Source organism: Panthera uncia (assembly GCF_023721935.1).
Source record: "Panthera uncia isolate 11264 chromosome C1 unlocalized genomic scaffold, Puncia_PCG_1.0 HiC_scaffold_3, whole genome shotgun sequence".
Lineage (NCBI taxonomy): Eukaryota > Metazoa > Chordata > Mammalia > Carnivora > Felidae > Panthera > Panthera uncia.
In genome coordinates, this window is record NW_026057584.1 from 108,299,109 (window position 1) to 108,322,819 (window position 23,711).

The following is a 23,711-nucleotide window of genomic DNA, read 5'->3' on the forward strand; positions in this document are numbered from 1 at the left end:
TCAACATGATTTATGAAGGTTGAGGTTGACCTTGATTGCCTGTTTGAAGCCTCACTTCCAGGTTTCTCTATTCTTCCCCCCCCCCCCAACTTCCATGTTGTATTCTCTGAAATGAAATCACTGTGCTCCCACCTAAGGAGTGGAGAGTTATGCTTCACCTCCTAGAGTGCAGAATATCTACATAAATTCCTTGGAATTCTCCATGGAAAATGTGTCTCTTCTCCCTCAGTTATTACCTATTCAATCATTTATTTATATTAATATGGGCTCACAGATGTTTATTTTATACTTTAGGTTGTAATCCAGTATAACATTATTTATTTTTTTGCTCAAATTGTTCCAGATTTGGCCATTAGGAGCTCTTTCCACTGGTTCCTGTGACCCTCTGAGGGTCTCATCATTATGATATTTTCTTTTTTTCTTTCTTTTTTTTCCCCCTACTTTTTGAGTACTTCCTAACTTTCTGGCATTACCAGATGTGCCAGACTCGTCCTGAATGTTTCTTGCCCCAGTCCTAGAATCAGCCATTCTCCAAGGAGCCCTGTTTCCTTCTATTGGAGAATAACATTAGAAACCAAAATCTGAGGCTAGATGTGTTTGGGATTCTCTTCATCAAGGACAATCTCACATCAGCCCTCCAGCAGAGTACCCCTTTTGTTCTTGCTAACAATCTGCTAATGGTGCCCCCAAGTTCATTCTCCTCTTTCCATGGCAATTGAATTTTAGCTGAGCAATAGACGCCCCCCCCCCCGTAATAAAGGGTTTATTTCCCAACCTCCCTTGCAACTAAATGTGGTCATATAACTAAATACTAGTAAAAGGGAAATCAGTGGAAGTGTCCATCCAAGAACCTTCTTGAGAGACCCTTCCTCAAGAGTCTACTGCTTTGACCCTTTGATCCCTCTGCCTTCATCCCTTTCTCCATCCTGGAATACCTTACAGATCATCTTGAAGAAGGAGAACAAGGGGGCCGTGCAAAGAACTGTGGAAGCAGAACCCCCATCCTGGTCTGAACCACAGGACTCTGTACTTTCACATAAGAAAGGGGTAAGTCATTGTCACTGGTAGCTGAACCTAGTCCTAGGAGCATCTCATTGGCCAGAACTGAGCCAGCTCCGTTTCTGTGTCTGCAAAGGAGTCAGCATTACCATAATGTGGACAGCCCACATGAGGTGTGCCCCAGGGCTGGGCACACTGCCAGACCATGTCTGGCCACAAACCCAGGCTAGAGGTTACCAGGGAGCTGAGGGATGGATGGCTGTTGCATAGCAGCTAATCATGTCTTCCCTGAGAAGCACATGAAAAGTTGGGATTTAGGGAGCCAGAGAAGGACCGTGTGCTATATAAATGATCCATGTAAGTCTGTTATTTTTTTTTTAATTTTTATTATTGTCATCATGATCCCCTGGGGTGAACACCCATTTTGCTCTGTCAAAAAGCAAAATGTAATATTAGTAAAGTAAATCTCCTGATAAAAAGTCCACAGTGCTTCTGCAAGCAAAGAAAAGTCATTTCTGGGATTTCAGCTGTTGGGGATTGCCCAAAAAGCTTTCCAAAAGCCTTGGAAAGAGGTCCTATGACAAGATTTCCCACAGAGGTTGGTCTTGAATTTTCTGTGATCTTGGTCATCCCTAATTCTTTCCTTTATCAATTGCTATTGGGTATATTTCTTTAAAATTATGTTTGTCATATATTTTCTCATTATGTTACACATATTAATGGAAAATGTGGAAAACACAAGGAAGAAAACCCTCTCGTTCCTTCTATAGCTCTTTCCTTCAGTCTTTCCTCCCTGCATAGATCTTTGTTGTGCTGGTATTTTTTTGTTTTTAGGTAAGTTTTTAGATAGATTTTAGGGTAGTTTTACTTTATTTTCTGCTTTAATTACAAACATAAATTTGATAGCTGGTATGTATACTTAAATTTTAACTTGTTTCTTCTAATTTTTTTAAGTTTATTTATTTCCGAGAGAGAGAGAGAGAGAGAGAGAGAGAGCGCGCGCATGACCGGGGGAGGGGCAGAGAGAGACGGGGGAGAGAATACCAGGCAGGCTCCGTCCCATCAGCACAGAGCTGGACATGGGGCTCAGTCTTACAAACTGTGAGATCATGACCTGAGCCAAAATCAAGAGTCAGACACTTAACTGATTGAGCCACCCAGGCACCCCTCTAATTTTTTTTTTTTTTTTCAGTGAAAGATGTTTATATAATGGATAGAGAGCTAAGGACAGCTTCTTGGCTGCAAGAGAACAGTTAGGGATTTCTTTTTGCCCGTGGTGTTTATGGCAGGATGAGAGATCACATGAGATACTGATGCTAAGGGAAATCTGAGAAGTGCAACTCATTCCTTTCACATTCCTTTAGCCCTTGTCCCAGCTCACTTTCCATGATATGGGGAAATTATGGGTTGCCATTGGGGGAGAACTTCCTGTTTTGGAAAAGGACCAAGAGATGTTTAAATCACATGGGTTTTCTGAATTAGGGCATTCTAAGACTGTAGTAAAAGATACACCTTTAAAATATCAAATTGTTGACAATAATCAGTTTTTTAGAAGTTGGCCTTTTGCTTGGGGCCTCCTGGTGACCTCTACCCCCTGCAGCACCCCCTAATGGTCCACCCTTGCTTCTGATCTTTGTGCCTTGTTTCTTCCCTTTATCCTGTTTATATTTTCTTCTCTTCCCATTCCTCTTTTTCCTTGTCTCTCTGCACCATGTTTTATTAGGTGTTTTTCACAAACATCCTGAGTAAGACAGGTCAGCAGAATTATTATTCTCATCTGCATATAAGGAAAAAGTAGCAGAGAAAGGTGGGGTTGCCGTCACCAGGCTGCTGGGACTCCTCACGGAGCAGTCCTGAGTGGAGGTCATGCGTCCAGCCCTGCCGAGTGCCTGGTGTCTCAGGATCCCTCCCTAATGCCAGGTCCCAGAGCCCCTCCCTGATTGCCTAATGCCACAGGGCACCACTCCCTGCCTTTCCTTCAGCTGCCCCTCCCAGCACTGGGGCTCTGCCCTCCAGGTTCAGCCTGACCAGTGGTGACACCACTGGCTTCCTTCCCTCCAGGCCTTCCCAGTCTGCTCTCAGAACTGGTTTGCAGGACCTGCCCCTCCCCCAGGTACTCACCGGCAGACACCAGTGAGGAGTTAGTCACCTTCATCCTTCTGGCTCACCACACCCATCAGTCCAGTGTGGTATAGCTCCTTCCACAGCTAGTTCCTGCAAGTCTGCTCAAACGGTTGACGTCCTTCATCTGAAGGTCTGGTTCTTCACCATAGGCCAGCCTGTCTGAAGCTACACTGGAGAAGGTTCAGCATCCTGAAAGGCAGCAGTGCCACTGACCCCTCGGCCCCTCCAGACTGCTGAGGTTGCTCAGACCGGTCTCCGTGGGGTTCCCTGTGCCCTCAGTGGCCACCCTGCTATGGCCAGGTCTGGTGGCTCTGGCCAGGCTAAACTATGAACACTAGAGTTGGCAGGGACTGATTCCTGCTCCTCTTGGCCTGGCTTGCTCAGTGTCCTCATCTAGAAGACAGAAAAAAGCATCCTGCCCCAGGATTGTGAGAGACACCAGTGGGACAAGGCATGTGGAAACCATTGGAGGGACACCTGGGTGGCTTGGTCAGTTAAGAGTCTGCCTCTTAGATTTGGTTCAGGTCATGGCCTCGTGGTTGTGAGATCGAGCCCCATGTTGGTCTTGCTTAGGATTCTCTCTCCCTCTCTCTCTGACCCTCCCCAACTTGTGCTCCCCCACCCCTCTTGTGTGCCTGCGGACATGCTCCTTCTCTCTCAAAAAGAAAAGAGAAGAAAGCCACTGCAAACAGGCAGGCTTGTCCCCACCTGCTGCCCATGAGAGGCCTAGCACCGCACCTGCCCAGTAAGGCCAGCAGCCACTTCAGAATGGAGGGTACCCCAAAACAACCAGAAGGTAGTTATTTTCAGGGAGACCAATTCTGAGATGGTGGTCCCACGTTATGAGCCCCCACCTCTAATTCTGGAGTTCACTCAAGGCTCAGATTCTTGTGAGCCAGCTGGTCCATCAGCCTTGGGCATAGCACAGGGTTTGTGGCAGGAGAACTTGGGCAATTTTCTGTCGCCACTGGAGACACAATGTACCATCTGGAGTCCCTAGACTCTTCCCCTGCCGTGCCTGCCCTCATTCTCCCTGACCCTCCACCACGTTCCTTAAGAACCAGCTTCTCATGTTCTCTGCCCTGGAAGTTATTCACACCAAAGGAAGAAAAGCTGAAAGGTGTTACCTCCCCCTGCCCCAGAGGTTTTTAAATTTATGAAATTTATAGACAGATTTCTGAGCAGAGAAACTGTATTGACTGGTTGACTTGGCTGGGTTTCCCCATCCTGGCACCTACTGTAGATTCCCTTGATGTTGATGCCCAGTTTTGCTGAGCTCTCACTTAAAAGTCCAGTGTCATGGCCCTGCCTTTGACCCAGCCCCACTACCTTGAAACCCTGTAGCCTGAGGAGGCCTGTAAGTGGGACAGCCCAGCAAAAACAAGTATCTCTAGCACCCCATTCTTGGTTTCTGAATGCCATTCTCCACTAAAAGGGACCGGGGCTGCCACAGAAGTACGAAAGCCTGGGACATTGTGCGTGTGTTAAAAGGACATAGGAGCCAGCTTCAAGAGACTGAATTTGGTCAAATCTGGGACATGTTAAACATTAAAACAGTGATAATTATGGATTATCTCCCATATAATAAAATAATCCATGAGGCATACTGATCTAAACATAAATGGGGAAGAAGGGAAAGCTCTCCCTAATAGGAAACTGCCAATGACAAATGTAAAAGGAATGGTGGAGTCAGGAAATTCATAATGGATATTCAGACCAGTGGATGAAAGCTTGATGAGGAGCAGGATGCTTCCTCTCAAAGTCTCCCCTCTTGAGTAATTAATTAGAAAGAGAAAATAGTAATTTTACAGTGGAGAAGCCTGGCAAACATCTTTACAAAACAAAAACCCTGCAACCCTGCCACTTAGGCTTCTGGAAGTCACCTGCTAATGCTTTCCGAGAGTGACCTACGCCCCTGTGCACTCAGCAACTTGTGCTTAGTGTCTGTCTACCTATGCCAGGAGCCTGAATACACCTGGATCCAGCCCAGATACACACTACTACAGTAATTACTGGCCAAAAAACTTTCAACTAAAAAATAAAAAATTAAAATATAAAAATTAAAAAACAAAACATATTTCCTATGGGCGACCACCTGCCGTTGTCTGTGAATTTCTGCCAAGGTGCATGAGCTCAAGCAAGTTTCTTAACCCCTCGGAGCTTCAATCTTTCATCTGTTTAATGAACCAGCAGTTCCATTCCTAGAGAAATGAACACACATGTCCACACAAAGTCTTGTACATATATGTTCATTACTGCTTTTTTCATAATAGCTCCAAAATGGAAACAGCCCAAATATTCATTAACTGGTTAGCAGAACAATGATAATGTTTCAAAAGCATTATGCTAAGTGAAAGAAGACTGTCACCAAAGGACTACATGTTCTGTTATTCCGTGTAAATGAAAGTCTAAGAGGGGAGTCTGCTGGTTCAGTTGGTTGAACATCTGACTCTTGATTTTGGCTCAGGTCATGATCTCAGGGTCCTGGGATCAAGACCTGACTCGGTCTCCATGCTGAGCATGGAGACTGCTTAAGATTCTCCCTCCCCTTCTCCCTCCCCCTTCTCCTCTCCCTCTCCCTCCCTCTCCCCCTTTTTCCCTCTCTTTCTCTACCTCTCCCTCCCTGTCCCTCCCCCCTGTTCCCCCCCCCAAATAATGAATGAATGAATGAATGAATGAAATAAAGTCTAGGAAAGGTAAGACTATGGTGGTCAGTGGTTGCCAGAGGTCAAGGGTAGAGGATTGGCTGCAGAGTGGTGACAGAAATGTTCTGTGGTGAACACTGTGATGTTGCTTACAACATTGTTATACTTTTGTCACAACTCACCAAATTGTACAGGTAAAATTGGTGTCTTTTATTGTGTGTAAATCAAACCTAATAAAACTGATAAAAAATAATACATTACATTGTCATTGTAAGGGTTAATAGGATGATATATATATACGCAAAGGGCAAAGGCCAAGTTCGTTGCCTGACCAAAAGAGGAGTCCTAAAATTATAACTGTTACCCTGTCCACAGTCTTTGGCATAAGCAAGGCCAGTGTGTAGGCAAGAGGCCCTCCCAGGGGAGCCACCCTCTCAAGACATTCTGCAGCTAAACCGAGTAACCAGATGGAATGAAAAAAGCACAGGTTCGAGAAGAGATGCCACGAGACCCACACAGGAGGCTGTCACCACCCTGGGGCCCCTGGAACAGCTGAAGCCCCAAGGAAATGGACACGCACCCCCATCTGAGGAGCCTCCCTCTGCCATCCTCCTGGTTCGGTGTCAGGAAGTCATGTCCTGGCACCACCACCGCCCTTACCCGGCTGGAATGGTAAAAGCCCATCCTGTCTGCTGCCACCGCCCACACCTTCTGCACCTCCCTCCCTCCTGCCTTGCACAGCCTTGTCCCATTCATCGCCCAGGCAGAGCATCCGCCCCTAGGAATCCACCCTGCAGTCCACGTTCACTCTGGTCTGGAAGCTGTTAGCGTGAGGACCAAACCTACTGCCCCAGGAGACGCTGGAAGGAAGGCGGAGGGGTGAAAGGGAAAAGCAAGAAACAGGCCTCACTGTTACAGCAAGAGACCTAGTTGTATTTAGATATGTTATGTCTTGTTGCTTGGCAACCAGGGCTCAGCCCCTGTGCTGGCTAGGGAAAAGGGGGTCTCTTTGTTGGAGCTGCTTGCAGTGACTCATCGCTCTGTGCTCTGGCCCCTGGGACTAGGTTAACAGGCAATGTGGTTTCAGGCTGGGTGCAGGTGGCAGGGCTCTGCTTGCTGTGGAATCAAAGCTTGGAGCAGCACCAGCTCCTCAAAGGAATGTGGGCAGCAGCCAGACCACCACAGGGCTCCTGGTTCCGCTAGCTGGGTATGCTTGGGCAAGTCACTTAACTCTTCCCACCTCCGCCTCTTCATCTTTAAAAGGAGACTATGAGGGGCCCCTGGGTGGCTCAATTGGTTGAGCATCTGACTCTTGATTTCTGCTCAGGTCATGATCCCAGGGTCATGGGATTGAGCCCTACATTGGGCTCCACGCACTGAGCGTGGAGCCTGCTTAAGATTCTCTCTCTCTCTGTGTCCCTCTGCCCCCTCTCCTGCTTGCCCTCTCTCTCCCTCTAAAACAAATTTAAAAAGTAAAAGGAGACATTAAGAGTGACTTCTGGGGCACCTGGGGGGCTCAGCTGGTTGAGTGTCCAACTCTTGGTTTCAGTTCAGAGCATGATCTCACAGTTCATGAGTTCGAGCCCCGTGTCGGGGTCTGTGCTGACAGTGTGGAGCCTACTTGGGATTCTTTCTCTTGCTGTCTGCCCCTCCCCCCCCGCACGCATGTATGTGTGTGTGCTCGCGCTCTCAAAATAAATAAACTTTAAAAAAAAAAAAAAAGAGTGACTGCTCATTGGGGGTTTACAACAGATTTCAAACACGTTAACTCATCCACACTTATGTCCTCTCTCCATTGGACAATGAGGAAACTATATGTAGTCCAGGGCAAAGTTAACCAACTTTCCTAAAGTCACTTAATTTGTACATGGGGGAGGTGGAATTCGAACCCAGGTCTGTGCAGTTCAGTGTGCTATATGTCTTTTCACTGTGACACCTCATGTCGTGCTCAAGTGCCTTGACAGTGTCAGGGACTGAGTTCCCAGGCTCAGGCCAGTGAGATTCTCCAGGGCAGTTTCTCAGCACAGAGGGTTGGAGAACTCTCTCTGATATCAGGGCCATGTCTTTAGTTAGAAAAGCGCCCACAGTCCCTGCACCCCAAGTGGGTGTGGGGGGGTACAAAGCCACCTTCGCACCTCGGCCCACCTGCTCTTGCCGTCAGCAGTGCAATAGAAACTGCAGCTTCCTTTTCTATACCTGGGTCACCTCACAGCGTGTCTTCCAAGCACCACAGTGTCAGATTCTGGCCACCAGTCTCCTGTGGTTACAGGAGTCAGTGTAAAGGATGCAAATCTCGCCATACAAATACCGCTTCTCAGAGCACAACCCTGGCCCCTGTTGGCCATAGGATGAATTTTTGACTCCAAAGGGTGGCAGACAGAAAAAGCCTCCATCATGGGGCCCCTCCTTGTCATTCCCGTCACACCCTGCACTCCAGGGCCCATATCCTCAACCTGCCCCACCTCAGGGTCATGGCAGGTCCTCTCAGGCCTGTGGGTCCACCAAAGAGTGCCTTCTCCCCTCTTCCTACTCATTCTGCCAGCCTCCCTGCCATGCTCTGCTGAGGCCCTCCTCCTGCCCGTGCTGGGAGCTCCCAGGGCCCACTACAGCTCACCGATGCAGGTGATGCAGGTGGTGCCTTCCCCATACAGGGGAGGATGCTGAGGCCTAGGAAGGTGACTTTCCTAGGTCACAACCCCCTCCAACCAGACTGACAGCTCCCATGCTGTCCTCAGTAGCCCCACCCCCACCTGGTACACTGCTTACTGCAAGGTCCTCTCTGTCTGCTCAGCTGGGCTGTTCGTCTATCTGCCGCCCAGCGAAACTGAGAGCACCCTGAGCACAAGGCACTCACACCTTCATCTTGCATGCCCGCCTCTGCCTACTACCTTCTCAGAGCTTTTGCTGAGTCAGTGGTGAATGGACTGATGAAGGACAAAACATTTATTTTATTGCAGAGAGCCTATGGTCTCCAACATTAGGAATTTGGGGCTATTGAATAAGGGCAGGAAGTCTCTGGTTCAAGACCCTTAGTCTAATTTCATCCAGCTCTTGACACTTTTAAAAAATCTGCTCTCATTACTCAGACCTGTTTTCCTCAAATAGCTATAAAAATGTAGCGTTGTGTGACAAGTCATAAGTAAATGTCATACGTAAAAAGTTCATCTTGAAAAGCCATAGCATTTGGGGCACTCAGTTCCCTTCTTAGGGCCAAGTTTCCCCATTTACATGATAAGAGGTTGGCCTGGAGGGGTGGTTTTCAAACTGCAGGTCCCAATCCATTCTTTAGTACATTGTGAAATCAAACTAGCAGGAAATAACCTGCAAGGAATTGAAAGCAGCTTGCGTCATCCATAACAAGGAATGGATATTGCGTCGTGAAATTTCAGGTTGCATATGTGTCTACATGTTAGGACATGTTGTAAACTGTACTTCTTATAGTGGGTAACATGCAGCAGAGTTTAAAAGCCACACTCCCACAGTGCCCGGGTGGCTCAGTCGGTTAAGCAGTTAAGCATCTGACTCTTGATTTCAGCTCAGGTCATGGCCTCACAGTTCGTAGGGTTCAAGCCCTACATTGGGCTCTGCGCTGACAGTGTGGAGCCTGCTTGTGATTCTCTCCCCCACCCCCTCTCTCTCTGTCTCTCTCTGCCCCTCCCAAACATGGGCATGCCTTTTCTCTCAAAATAAGTAAATAAACTTAAAAAAATAATCCACACTCCCTCTGAGCCCCAAGGATTTGGGACTGCCAACGCAGCTGGCCCCTGCGCAAAGACCCATTTGTGGCTGGGTGAACCCCACTGCAATGGTCCAACCACATCCCCTGCATTGTTCTTCAATGTGAGAAAATAGATGCATATAGCCTCTGGTAAAGAAAAAAAAAAATGGAAAGTAGGTCTTTTCTATACTACTTTTTAAAAAATTCATAAGAGTACTGATGCAAGGGAGAAAATAAAAGTCATCCTCTCCCTCCCAACTCCAGGCCCCAGGTGTACAAGCTCTGCCTGGAACTCAGTGTTCCTTGTTTTTTTTAATTGACGTGTAGTTGATACACATGTTACTTTAGTTTCAGATGTACAACATGGTGATTCTGTAAGTCCCCATGTATGCTCACAAGTGTAGCTGCCATCCATCACCATGCACACCGTTACAGGACCATTGAGGATATTCCCTACACTGTACCTGTTATTCCCATGACTTATTCATTTCATAAGTGGAAGTCTGTATCTCCCACTCCTCTTCACTCATTTTGCCCACCCCACCCCCAGCAACCATAAAGTTGTTCCCTGTATTTTGGTTTGTTTTTTTAGATTCCACACATAAGTAAAATCTATCATATTTGTCTTTCTCTGACTTCCTTCACTTGGCATAATACCCTTTAGATCCATCCATGTTGTTGCAAATGGCAAGATTTCATTCTTTTTTATGGCTGACTAATATTCCATTGTGTATATACCCCATCTTCTTTATCCATTCATCTATCCATGGACACTTGGGATGCTTCCATATCTTGGCTATTGTAAATAATGCTACAGTAAACATAGGGATGCATGTATCTTTTTGAATTAGTGTTTTCGTTTTCTTTGGGTAAATACCCAGTAGTGGAAATACTGGAGCATATGATAATCCTATTTTTAAAAAATTTTTTTTAAGTTTATTCATTTTGAGAGAGACAGAGTGAGCAGGGGAGGGACAGAGGAAGAGGGAGAGAGAGAATCCCAAGCAGGCTCTACACTGACAGTGCAGAGCCCGATGCAGGGCTTGAATCCACGAAATGTAAGATTATGGCCCGAGCTGAAACCAAGAATCAGACACTTAACAAACTGAGCCACCCAGACGCCCCTGGTAATCCTATTTTAGTTTTTTGAGGAAACTCCACACTGTTTTCCACAACGGCTGCACCAATTTACTTTCCTCCAACCGTGCATGAGGCTTCCTTTTTCTCCACATCTTTGCCAACACTTGTTGTTTCTTGTGTTTTTGATTTTAGCCTCAGAAAGGCGGTGATAGCTCACTGTGGTTTTGATTTGCATTTCCCTGATAATGAGTGATGTTGAACACTTTTTCATGTGTCTGTTGGTCATCTGTATTTTTCTTTGGAGAAATGTCTGTTCAGGTTCTCTGTATCTGTAAATCAGATGATTTAGGTTTTTGGTGTTGGGTTATATAAGTTCCTCATATACTTTGAATATTAATCCTTTATCAGATATATCATTTGCAGCTATCTTCTCCCATTCAGCAGGTTGCCTTTTCTTGTTTTGTTGATGGTGTCCTTCTGAATCCTTCCTTTTATTTGCATCGAGGCCATGCTTCCCACAGGTGCTCCCAGCCAAGGATTGAGCTCCCTGCCTTGGCTGACTCTGCTCTGGGCTCTCTCTCAACCTCAGTATCTGTTTGTGTCCCCCCTTCTCCCCTTGACCCTGCACGGTTTGCTCTCTCCTTCCGAAGCTGTTCCAAAGGCCAGTTCAGGTTCGCATTTTCATTTAACCAAGTTAAATCTGATTTGTGCCTAGATCCTGCTTTCTGAATACCATTCTTCAATGTAACAAACCAGGGCTCCTAGAGATTCCAGAGCTATGGCAGGAAAAGTCCCCAATGAGCCTGGAACATGTTGTGCCAAGCAGTAAGGAAGTGCTCAAAGAAGGATGGAGATACATCAAAGAACACAGGGGCCAACTCAGAGGAGCTCTCTATAGCCAAACCTGGTACAATTTGAGCGAAAAATAGTAATAATGGATTATAACCCACAGAATGAAATAAAAATTCAAGACACTATCCCTAAAGCTATAAAAATAATGGACTAGGAGATGCCAAGTGACATGTGTGCATTTTTTATTACTGTGTACTTCTGGCAACTATAGTTTGAAATACTATTTTTTACCAAGTTTTATAAAAATGCAGAATTTTGTTTACTTTTTTTTAAAGCTATGTTGTTAGCACACAGAACACATCATTGTTGTTTTGGGGGAAAGGCTTATGTCACTAATAAATACCTCCAAAATTAGATTGATACAGGAAGAAAAACACTTTTCCCTTTTAGTTTTGAGAAACTTCCTCTTGGTTCCCGGGAGGAGGGATTCCTTGATGTTGACACATGTAAGCCACCTTGGCACAGATGCCTTGTGGTGTGGAAAAACTAAAATTCATTTTTTATGCCCTCTTCCCCCCTCTCCACCTTCAACTTCAATGTAGACTTGACTCCCTTAAACCCACAGACTTGTTGGAACCGGACCCCAAGCAATGGTTCCCAGTGTGTCAGGCAATCTGGACTTTCCAGTGTTACCATGGAGATGGTATCCGTTAAAAGAGTTCCTTTTTTAGCTTGTGGGTCTTAAGATTGATAATTCTGTCATTTTCATTTCATTTCCTGAAAGTCGGGGTCGGCTTGTGAAAAGTTGTTAAACAACATGCTAGATGTGAAATGTCAGCCCTCACTCTGATGTTCAGAGCACCAGATGAAGACTTCACAGGGTTGCAGAGAGGCGTTCTGATTTGGGTAGTCCATTGAAGAAGGGAGTCTGAATGTTGTTGTATGCTGTTAATGACTGTCTCCCCACGTCCTGCCTGAAATACCATGATTGTTTATGAAAAGTGTCTTTAATAAAGCTGGATACAGTTTGGCTTGCAATTAAAAAAATAATAATAATGGACTACATAAATGGGGGAAAGCTACAGTTCCTTTTTACAGCAGAATTCCCATTAATAAATGTAGAAAGAACAGTGGAACTAGAAAAATCACTATTTGGTAAAAACCACAGTAATAACCACTGCAAACAAGAATCAAGGGATACTAAAGTTAGTGGGAAAAAGGATGAAGTGGGGCACCTGGGTGGCTCAGTCGGTTAAGCGGCCAACTTCGGCTCAGGTCATGATCTCACGGTCTGTGAGTTCGAGCCCCGCGTCGGGCTCTGTGCTGACCGCTCAGAGCCTGGAGCCTGTTTCAGATTCTGTGTCTCCCTCTCTCTGACCCTCCCCCCTTCATGCTCTGTCTCTCTCTGTCTCAAAAATAAACGTTAAAAAAATTTATAAAAAAAGAAAAAGGATGAAGAGAACAGGGTATTTATATACTCATAGAGTATCTCCCCACAGGATGTTGATTAATTACCAAGGAAAACAGTAACTTTGTAGCAGAGAAACCTCAGGAAGACACCAGTTTTACCAAATGATCAAAATTATTATGACCAGTAATTAGACACATCAACACCAGCTGATATGGCATCCTGAGAAGGGTACATCACTTCTGCGGTATTTTTGCCTAGTAAGGAGAAAACAGTGAGGTTTGTCCTACAAAATAACCCGCCAGAGTGTTGCAGTGGCAAGGAAAGACTGAGGAACTATTCCAGATTGAAGATGAAGGTGACAGGACTGCTATATGCCATGTGGGATTCTGAATGGGATCCTGGACCAGAAACGGGATGCTCATGGGACACTTGGCAAAATTCAAGTCAGATTAGTAGATGAATTCCTAGTATTAGATCATTGTTAACCCCTTGGCTCTGGTCCTTCCACTGTGGTTAGATGAGACGTTAACATGAGGGCAGTCTGAGCAAAGGGTGCTATACTGGCAACTTTTTTTTGTAAGTCTAAATTTTCAAAATAGAAAAGACTGCATGCTGGTAGCTAGTGTCAAGAGGGGACAGACTACAAGGATGGCAAATAACTTCCAACTAAACTTCTGACATGATCAGTTGTCAGCACTGCCCACTGCTGGGAATGTTAAGTATTCTGAGGCTTCCTTCACTGGGAGGGTGTGGGGGGTGGAATGCTGAGGGTGACTGAGGAGGTCTGTGGGGAGGATGGAGTGAGAGGAAGATAGAATGCATGAACTTGGTGGTGAGTACAGCACTGTTACATGTGTTCCGGACACCTTTTTGTAGGCTTGAAATGTTTTTATTTTTATTTTTTTAATGTAGTTTTATTTTCTTTTTAAGTTTGTTTATTTTGAGAGAGAGAGAAAGAGCCCACTTGTTCAAGGGCCCTTGGTCAAGAGTAGGGGAGGGACAGAGAGAATCCCAAGCAGGCTCCCTATCAGCACACAAGGGGCTTGATCTGAAAACGTGAGATTTCTAAGCCAAAATCAAGAGCTGCGGCTTAACTGACTGAGCCACCCAAGGTGCCCTGACTTCAAATGATTTTAAATAAAAAATTTAAATTAATACGTATGTGACAGAATTCAAACAGCACTTAGGTAGAGTGAAGAGTAAGTCCTTGTCCCCAATTCCTCCCCTCCTCTCCCACCCCCAGGTAAATGCACGTCAGGTAGAAACAAACAGATATGTGTATTTATTGTTCAATAAATGGAAGTTGAGGGCTCTCTCTTAGGTCAAGGGCATCTAGGGGAGTCATGAAGACTGAGAGCCAGGAAGCCTCTGCCAACAGGTGAAGGAGGCCTTTTCTGCTGCTGTGCTTTGTGCTGAAAAAGAGAAAAGACAGCTATGTCTGGATACCATCAAACACGTCTTTCGTATTGCAGCTTGAACCCTATGAGTGAGTCATAAAATCAGTTTAGTGTTTCATGCTCATTTTTATTTTTTAATTTATTATTTAAATGTTTATTTATTTTTGAGAGAGAAAGAGAGAAAGCAGGGGAGGGGCAGAGAGAGAGAGAGAGGGAGACAGGAGACAGAATCCCAAGCAGGTTTGCTCTGTCAGCACAGAGCCTGATGTGGGGCTTGAACCCTCCAACAGCATGATCATGACCTGAGCCGAGATCAAGAGTTGGACACTTGGCTGACTGTGCCACCCAGGCACCCCGTGGTGATCGTCATTTGTAAAAAAACAGAAGAGTAACAGACGAAAGTAGGAGTAATCACCTGTAATGGGAGGGTAGGTGAAACTTAACCTTTTTGTGAAACTTTGCTGCAATGTAAAATGTATTTCTTACTGAGGATGGAGGTTTAAAAAAAAAAAAAAATTGCAAAAATACTGCCTTAAGCCACAACTGGCCTAAAGCCAGAACCTGGATCACCAAGACAGTCAGCCCCAGGCTGAAGGTGATGGGGCTTGTCAAAGTTCCTGGGAGCAACAAGGCAATAAATGTGCAGGCCTGACTTCCCTGAAACTTTGTGTAAGGACTAAGCTGGTTAATGGGTAACCAGGAGCACAAGGCTTAGCTCCAAGCAAGCATGTGGTCCCAGGGGACCCCATCACACCACATAGGGTAGAGCTCTGAAAGACTGTAGGGAAGAATCCTGGGTCCCCAGGTTGCAGGGAGGAGGCCCCTGCCCCAGGGCACAGCAAGTTTAGCGCCGACAGAAGGTGGCCTGAGGCCGGTGAAAGGCTCTCCTGCTGGGTGGACAAACACTGGGGTAAGGCTTAGAGGGCTGGAATGGCTCCCCAGAGTGGGAATCCCCCACCCCCGCCCCAGAATGTGCTCTCCAAGGACAGTGTTGCCTTAATTAAGAGCCAGGGCCTTGAGCACCCCTGGAATGTGGACCGCAAGCGTGTAAAGGTAGACCTAGTAAACACTTAAGGCTTTGGGGGCCATACAGTCTGTCATAATTGCCCAGTACCAATGTCCTGAAAGCAGTCATGGACAGATGTAACACATGAGCGTTGCTGTTCCAGTACAACTTTTCATGGACGCTGAAATTTGACATTTGAATTTTATATAATTTTCACTTGTTACAAAATACTTCTCGTCGTATTTTTCAACAATAACAAAATGTACAATCCATTCTTGGTTCCTGAGCTGAACGAGAACAAGGCAGGCCAGATTTGGCCGGCAGGCCAAAGGTGGCGAACCCTTGCTTTGGACATTGCCCTTCCTCCCTTCCCTCTCTCCCTCCTTTCCTCCTTCCCTCCACCCTTTCCCCCTCCTTCCTCCTCCCCATCCTCTTTTCCCTTCCCCTCCCTCCCTCTCCCCCCTTCCCCTCCCGCCACCTTCCTCCCCCCTCCCTCCCTCCCCGCCGCCCTCCTCCCCGCCGCCCTCCTCCCCGCCTCCTCTCTACCTCCCTCCCCCTCCCCGCCCCCGCCCTGCGGCCCTCATCCCGGCCCAGACGCGGCGCGGTCAGGGGGCGCTGACTCACCGGCTGACTCAGCGGGAGGGCGGCGGGGCCCCGGGCTTGCTGGCGACGAGGTCGGCGGCCGCGCTGGCGACGGGAGAGGACGCCCCGCCGCAGGACCGGCCCTTCCGGCTTTGGCTTCCGACCCGCGCGGAGCCTGGCATAGGATGGCCCGGGGGACGCGGGGCGCCCGGGGATGGCAGGGGCGGGGAGGGAGACCCGGCCGCGCGAGTCCGTTCGGGCCGCCCTCCCGCCCGGAGAGGCCGGCGTGCCGCGCTCCTCCGCTCTTCCCAAGCCCGCGACCCGAGGTCCGGCCCCGCCGCCTCCAGGCAGCCTTCCCAGAGGGCCTCTTTGGGGCCGAGTTACCTGGGCCACCTCCGTCCTGGCACCTTCGGCCTGGCTCTCGGCCGGCCTGTTATGGGTCTGGCTTCCTCGCCACTGTGAGCCTCTTGGGGATGGCGGCCGGGTCTTAGTAGGCTCTGCATCCCTAGCGTTAAACGGAACTCAGGCGAGGAAGGGGGACGTGTGTTCGCGTGAACAGTTTTAGAGAGCCACGTTGGGGCCCAGCCGTACCAGACTCCCCAACCCGTGATAATCTGTAAAAAATAATTATACGTGTGTATTACTTTAACATAGAAATATGAAAAATAGCTTATTTGAAATCATTTATTAGAATCATAAATATGAAATATGAAAAATCGGTATTTACTGGAAATGATATATCCTATATTATTTACTTTTGTGTTACATAAATGCTATTATTTAGACAGAACAATACGATTATTAATGGCAATTAATAGTAGTAGGACTACTTTGTGAGAAATACAAAAATAGTTATATAATGTTTTTATTCTCTGATACAGCAATTTATTTTAACTCATTATTGGATAGTTAAAATTTGTATTAAGATACATACATGTAAAAGGCTGCATATGGTATGATTCCATGGCATTCTTCTACGATAATTTACAAAAGGCAGAAGTATGGAGACAGTAAGAAACCCCTGCCAGGAGTTGGGGGTGGGGTGGGGGGCGGGGCAGGGAGAAATAGATGAAGCAGAGATGATTTTTAGGCAGTGGAAATACCACGTGTGATACTATAACGATGGACACATGTCATTATGCATTTGTCCAAACCCCTAGAATGTACCACATCAAGAGGAAACACAAATGTAAACTAAGGACTTTGGCTGATTATGATGTGTTAAGGTAGGTTCGTTAGTTTAACAAATGTACACTCTGGTGGAGATGGTGATGGGGGGGCAGGAAGGCTATGCAGTGGGGGTGGAGACTTGGGGGGGATATATGGGAAATCTCTGTACTTTCCCTTCAATTTTGCTATGAACCTAAAACTACTCAACAAAAATAAAGTATTAAAAAAAAAGATACATACATGTAAGACTTTTTAAGAGGAGAATGTAAGTACAGTAGGACTAATTAAACATATTACCAATATTTAACTAAAAATAGCAATGATATTTCTGTCCTATGATGCAGTGGATATTTTTACCTCTTTCTGTTTTCTTGCGGCAGCCTTTAGGAAACCCTTCTTTTATGTAGTGGTCTAACTAGATATGGCCAAACATCATATGCTTTGACTTGTAGTGCTGCGTTTATTAAGCCCACATTACACTAATGCGTGCTGTCAGTCCAGTGTGATGGCATCAAGGTACCGATCCTCTCAACGAAATCATTTGAGCATGGAATACTTTAGATCTTACTAACAACAGCAGGTTTTTAGACTTGTAGGGATTAGCTTCCAGCTCTCCAAAAATGCCCATCCTCTTTGTATCTGTAGGCTGGTTTTGTAGACCAGCTGTTCTGTCAGCCCCTTTGCATCAATAAATTCAACACCTAAAGTTGCATCCTTTTTAAACATTTTGAAGCACGCTGCGTGTCATACAATTACAAAATGTAATTTTGTAATCTCTCTCTCCTTCTCTGTGTGTGAAAATGGTTTTAAAGCAGAGATATTTGAGCTTATGATATTAAAGTTGGATTACAAATTCCAGTCTTAGTAAAGAAGTGAGAAAGTCCTGTTTAAATTGGTTGTCCTGGGGCGCCTGGGTGGCTTGGTCAGTTAAGCGTCCGACTTCGGCTCAGGTCATGATCTCACGGTCTGTGAGCTCGAGCCCCGCGTCGGGCTGTGTGCTGACAGCTCAGAGCCTGGAGCCTGTTTCAGATTCTGTGTCTCCCTCTCTCTCTGCTCCTCCCCTGTTCACGCTCTGTCTCTCTCTGTCTCAAAAATAAATAAACGTTAAAAAAAAAAAATTTAAATTGGTTGTCCTCTTCCAGTGACATTTTGTTTTACTTCCCCGAAACTGAGTCATTTTTTATTACATGAGTTTTTGTTATTTCCTACACAGAACATTGAACACCTCAGGTGCTGTCAGTTCATCCTTTTTCAGGATCCTTCTGGCCTCTTCAAAGATCAAAGATCGTCAGTTTTGGAAAGAACCATTTGTAAATTTCCACTTGAATGCAATCCTTTTCTCCATTCTCATTCTCAATATGTTTTCAAATTAAAGGACATTCTTCTTGTCCTACACTTTGAAAATATGATTTGATGGTAGCCTAACTTTTTAAGATCTCTTCCATGACTGGCGGCGATGACAGCCCTCTCATAGGCACATATGTGTAAAGGAGACTGTCTCCTTCCACTGCTAGAACATCAAATAGCTCATTAAGTGCTTTTGCATATTTTGAAGAAACTGAGAAATAACCAAACCTTTCATTGGGAAAGCCTCAATATCACAGGAAGCAAACCACACTCCATTACCCATGTATGCAGGACATTCGGCAGGTAAGACCTTTTCATTTTATTTGGTAATGGTTCATAGCCTGAACAGAATTTGCAAAAATTGACATTCGCACGGTCAAATGTGCAGGGAAGCAGTGCTTCCTTTGTATATGATCAACATTTAAAATTTTTTTCCTGAAGTTTCATTAAAATCTTCCCGGAAATCAAAAAGACCATTTGAAACTCCACTTTTCAAATCAAAGTGCTTAAGAGGTAGGAGAACCTTTCTTTATTGCCATGGTTGGACTCAGTCCTCTGTATACTATGGTAAGCATGATTGTTGCCCTGTAAAGGGGCAACACATCTGTTATCAAAATTTTATCTGTGGTTCACCCACAGGATATTTCAGGTACAGCCTCTGAATGAGGAAATGTAACTTTACTCGGTGTCATAGAACAATCAAAGGAGCAATATATTCATTCATATGGTACGCCCATGCTAATTCAGCAGCCACTATTTTTTTTTTTTTTTAATTTGAGGGGGAGAGGGGACAGAGGGAGAGAAAGAGAGAATCCCAAGCAGGCTCCACACTCAGCTCGGAGCCTGATCCAGGGCTCCATCCCACAACCCTGGGATCATGACCTAAGCTGAAACCATGAGTTGGATGCTCAACCGACTGAGCCACCCAGGTGCCCCAAGCAGCCACTATTTTCAATTGAGAATTGAGGTCTTCGGGGGAGACCAAAAAAAAAAAAAAAAAAAAAAAAAAAAACCAAAAAACCTCTTTTGATTAATTTAGAAGTACTTGCCTGTTTCCTTGAGGACCTGTGAGAATCGTCTTTTACATTCCTTTGTCCACCATGCTCAATCCCAAAATCTTCTCTCCATTTGGTGCAGTATGCCCTTTTTGATGATTTACCTCCCTTATCCAGCTGCCATTAAAATAACACAATCTCTCAGCTTTCCAAATGACCGTGACGTCTGGTTCATGCTGGCATTGATATTGTAATCATTCTCATTTTCATTATCTGAACTCTTAAAAAAATTATGGTCACGATATTCACCACGTCAAAAATCAAACTAGCACTGTCTAGATACACAGCATGATAGTTAACTCACAGGCAGAGCGGATGTCTGTGCTCCCAGTTAGAGTGCACTTAGGTCATCACCAGGGTGGTGTGATAATAGGCGATGCATGATCATTAACCGCAGGTCGCAGAGGTCACAGTTGTCCTCGTCAGCAGCAGACACTGGGGGAGTCCTGGGTCCATTTGGTACAACAACCAGTATCACCTTCAGCCCCTCTTTTTTGTGGTCACCTTTGCATTTTGTACCTTTTCCCTAACCTTCTATATCTGTCACTGAACACTGGGACTTTTCTCATCCCAGGGAAGAGTTTACCAGATGTAGGACTTCTGGTGCTAAAATCGGGACAGTCCCAGACAAACTGGGATGGCTGGTCACCCCAGCACATGCTTGTCGAATCAGGAAATAAGTCTAAGATAAATACTGTATGATCTCACTTACATGTGGAATCTAAAAAAACTGAACTCAAAGATTAAAAAAACAGATTATTGGTTACCAGAGGTGGGGGTGAGGGGTACGGTGGTCAAATGGTACAAACTTCCAGCTATAAATAACTTCTGGGGATGTAATGTGCAACATGGTAACCATAGCTAATCATTCTGTATTGTATTTATGAAAGTCACGAAGGCAGTAGGTTTAAAAAATTCTCATCACAAGAAAAAAAATTATATCCATGTGAGGTGATGGACGTCAACTAAACTTACTGTGGTGATCATTTTGCAATGTATACATATATTAAATCATATTGTATGCCTTTATCTACTATAATGTTATATGTTAGTTTTATCTCAATAGAACTGAACAAAGTCTCAATAAAAAAAATCAATTGTATTTCTATATGCCAGTAGCACACAGTTTTAAATTGAAATATGTAAAATGCCATTTATGATAGCATTTTTAAAAACACAAAATAAGTAGTGATAAATTTAACGAAATATGTTCAGGGTCTATATGCTAAAAGCTACCAAACACTGGTGAGAGAAATTAACAAAGACCTAAGTAAATGGGGACAAATACCACACTAATAGATCAGAAGAACATTCTTAAGATGTCTCTTCTCCCCGGATTGTTCTATAGAATCAACTCAATCCATTCAAAATCCCAGCAAGCTATTTTTTTAAATTATTTTTTTTAATGCTTAGCATCATTAGTGATCGGGGAAATGAAATGAAATACTACCACACACCAGTAGAATGACTAAAAATAACAAAATTAAACCAAAAGCTGACCACGCCAAGTGCTGGGAAGGATGCAGAACAACTAGAACACTCATATTTTGCTTGTGGGAACACGAAATGGTATGGCCACTTTACTTAACAGTATTTTTTTAATTTATTTATTTATTCTTGAGAGAGATGGGAGGGAGGGGCAGAGGGAGAGAGACAGAGAGAGAAAATCCCAAGCAGGCTCTGTGGAGCCCAACGCGGGGCTTGAACTCACAAACTAGGAGATCCTGACCTGAGCGGAAATCAAGAGTCAAACGTAACCAACTGAGCCGCCCAGGTGCTCCTGTTTTTGTTTTTTAGTAAAAGTAAACATGTACTTACACATAACTCAGCAGTCCCATTTATACATATTTGCCCAAGAAAAATGCAAACAACTCAGCAGTCCCATTTATACATATTTGCCCAAGAAAAACACAGACATAGCCACACTAAGTCCTCTACATGAATGTTCTAGAAGTTTTAATAATAGCTAAGAACTCACTAAGGAATCTACTCCTGAAATCATTGTTGCACTATATGCTAACGAATTTGGATGTAAATTAAGAGAAATAAATAATAGCCAAGAAGTGGTGAATGGGTAACCAACTGTGGTATATCCATATAATGGAAACTACTCAGCTACAGAAACTAGTAATACCCATATCCATATGGAAGAGTCTCAAAAGCTTTATTTTATGTTGAGTGATAGAAGCCAGTCGTAAAGTCTATATATTGTAGGACTCCATTTATATGCCATTCTAGAAAAAACAACAGAGTCTAGATCAGGGGTTTCCAGAGGCTGCTGGTGGGGCACAGCGGAATTTTCAGGGTGACAGAAATGTCCCATATCATAATTGTGGTGGTTACACTATTACATACATTTGTCAAAACAAATAGAACGGGGGTGCCTGGGAGGTTCAGTCGGTTAAGCGACTGACTTCGGCTCAGGTCATGATCTTGCGATTTGTGAGGTCAAGGCCTTTGCCAGGATCTGTGCAGACAGCTCAGAGCCTGGAGCGTGCTTCGGATTCTGTGTCTCCCCATCTCCTTGCCCCTTCCCCATTTGCACTGTCTGTCTCTCTCTCAAAAATAAATAAATGTTTAAAAAAATTATAAAAAGCTAACTTTATTGTATGAAAATTATTCCTCAAACTTTTTTTTTTTTTAAAGAATCTGTGTCATTGTGCCATTGACATCAGGCTGCATCCGTCCATCTCCACTTGTTAAAGGGGAGCTCCCCAGGGCCTGTCCAGTTTCTCTCTTCCCTGCCTGACCTGGGCTGAGCCCTGAGCAGCTCCAAGGCTTTCCTGCAGGAGGGAAGGGATAAGATGCCGGGGAGCTGGCGAGAGCCTGCAGCAGTCCCATGAGCCTCCATCCCGCCCCTCTGGTCAGGAGGGGTAGCTCAGGTTGGGTTCCGCCACCCATGCAGGTCAGAGAGTCAGAGCCAGTGCTCTGGAAGAGTACACCCCAGCCCCGGGGAGATTGGGGGCTCTGGATGCTCAGCCCATTGCTGCTGAGCTGCCCCACACAGGGCAGCTGTCCCTGCCTCTCCCTGTCCTGCCTCTCCTGCCCCACTTCCTGCACACCTTCACAGGCACTTATCAACGGGGACACCCACTTTCCCCAGGGCTCTGATCCTCACAAGCTTCACCTGACACCTCGCTGTCTCTCTAGGATACAAGGGGGAGCCAAGAGAGGACATTGGTGTTGACTGATCACCAAAGTCTCTGTCCACCTTGTAGAAAATATTTAATTCAATCCTCATACCAACCACCTGAGGTGCACACTAGTCTTGGCCTCAGTTTACGGATGTGGAAATTGAGGCTGAGGGAGCCAAGATGAACCTTAAACCCGTGTGCGCCTGACCTCGAGGATGACCATGCTGGAGGCCATCTCATGGTTTTGCGCCACACACACCCCCCCCCGGCCCCGCCCCGCCCCACACACCTTTGCTTCTTATGTCTCTGCCTGTGTCCTCACAAATGCAGCGAATACCCTGCCAACGGAGGTCCTTCCTCGCTGTTCACGGCTGTGATGCTGTGGCATCTGGAGTCAGCCTGACTTCGGGCCAACAGGGGTGACTCACACCTGGGAAGGAACACCCCGGCGGTGACAAGGCAAATCGGCAGTGCCCCCCAAGCCAGGCCAGGCGGCCCCTTGGAACAGCGGCCTGGACCCTCCCTTGGGACCAGAGGAGCGGCCCGGATGGAAACCGGTTTCCTGGAGCACTGACCCCTGGCTTCGCGGCAGCACTCCTCAAGTGATGGCGGCCTTTCAGCCAGCACAACTCAGGGACTAGCTGATGGTGGGGACCCTCCCCCCTCCAGGGAGGTCGTCCGGGTCCCCTGCGCTGCCAGCCAGCGAGGAGCCCAGGAGGCAGGCTCCCCCACCGCAGTGCCCCAGCAGGCAGACAACCGTGAAGAACCTCCTGCCCTTCTCTGGGCAGCCTTCGGGGCCTCCGCAGGTCCTTGCATCCTTCACTTGTCCCACCGCAGCTGCCTTGACTCTCCTGGGAGCCAGGGCTTTGGGCCTCCGGGTGGGTGGGGCTGTGAGCACAGCAGGCAGAGGCCCTTATCCACGTTCAGGACCAGCGTGGGCGCCCTAGGTAGGCTTCACCCGGCAATGACCGTCTGGGCTAGCTGGGGAGGGGGGGTGGGGGGGGGGGGCAAGTGGCAGGTGAGGAGTCTGGTGGGACAGGGAAGGAGGGGGGGGTCTCAGTGAACACCCACTGTGCCTGGCGCTGGGGGGCAGCAGGAAGCGGAGTGGAGGAGAGGCGAGCCTAGAACAGTGTGCACTTAGAAGGGCAACACCAGAGCAAGGACAGGGCGCGCTCCACCGTCTCATGTGGTCAAGCATATGGTCTCCGTGCTTCCTGCTGAGTCCTGAGGACCGCGTGTCCCCTTCTCAAA

General features: G+C 46.2%; 1 protein-coding gene across 1 annotated transcript in view; it reads left to right on the top strand.

Moving 5' to 3' along the window:
* The first annotated feature begins 7,637 nt into the window (after positions 1-7,637).
* The window catches only part of PROC (protein C, inactivator of coagulation factors Va and VIIIa), a 28,344-nt gene continuing 12,270 nt past the window's right edge, over positions 7,638-23,711 (top strand). The window contains exon 1 of the mRNA XM_049615777.1: positions 7,638-7,644. The gene's annotated coding sequence lies outside the window, so the exon portion shown is untranslated. The remainder of the gene's footprint in view (positions 7,645-23,711) is intronic.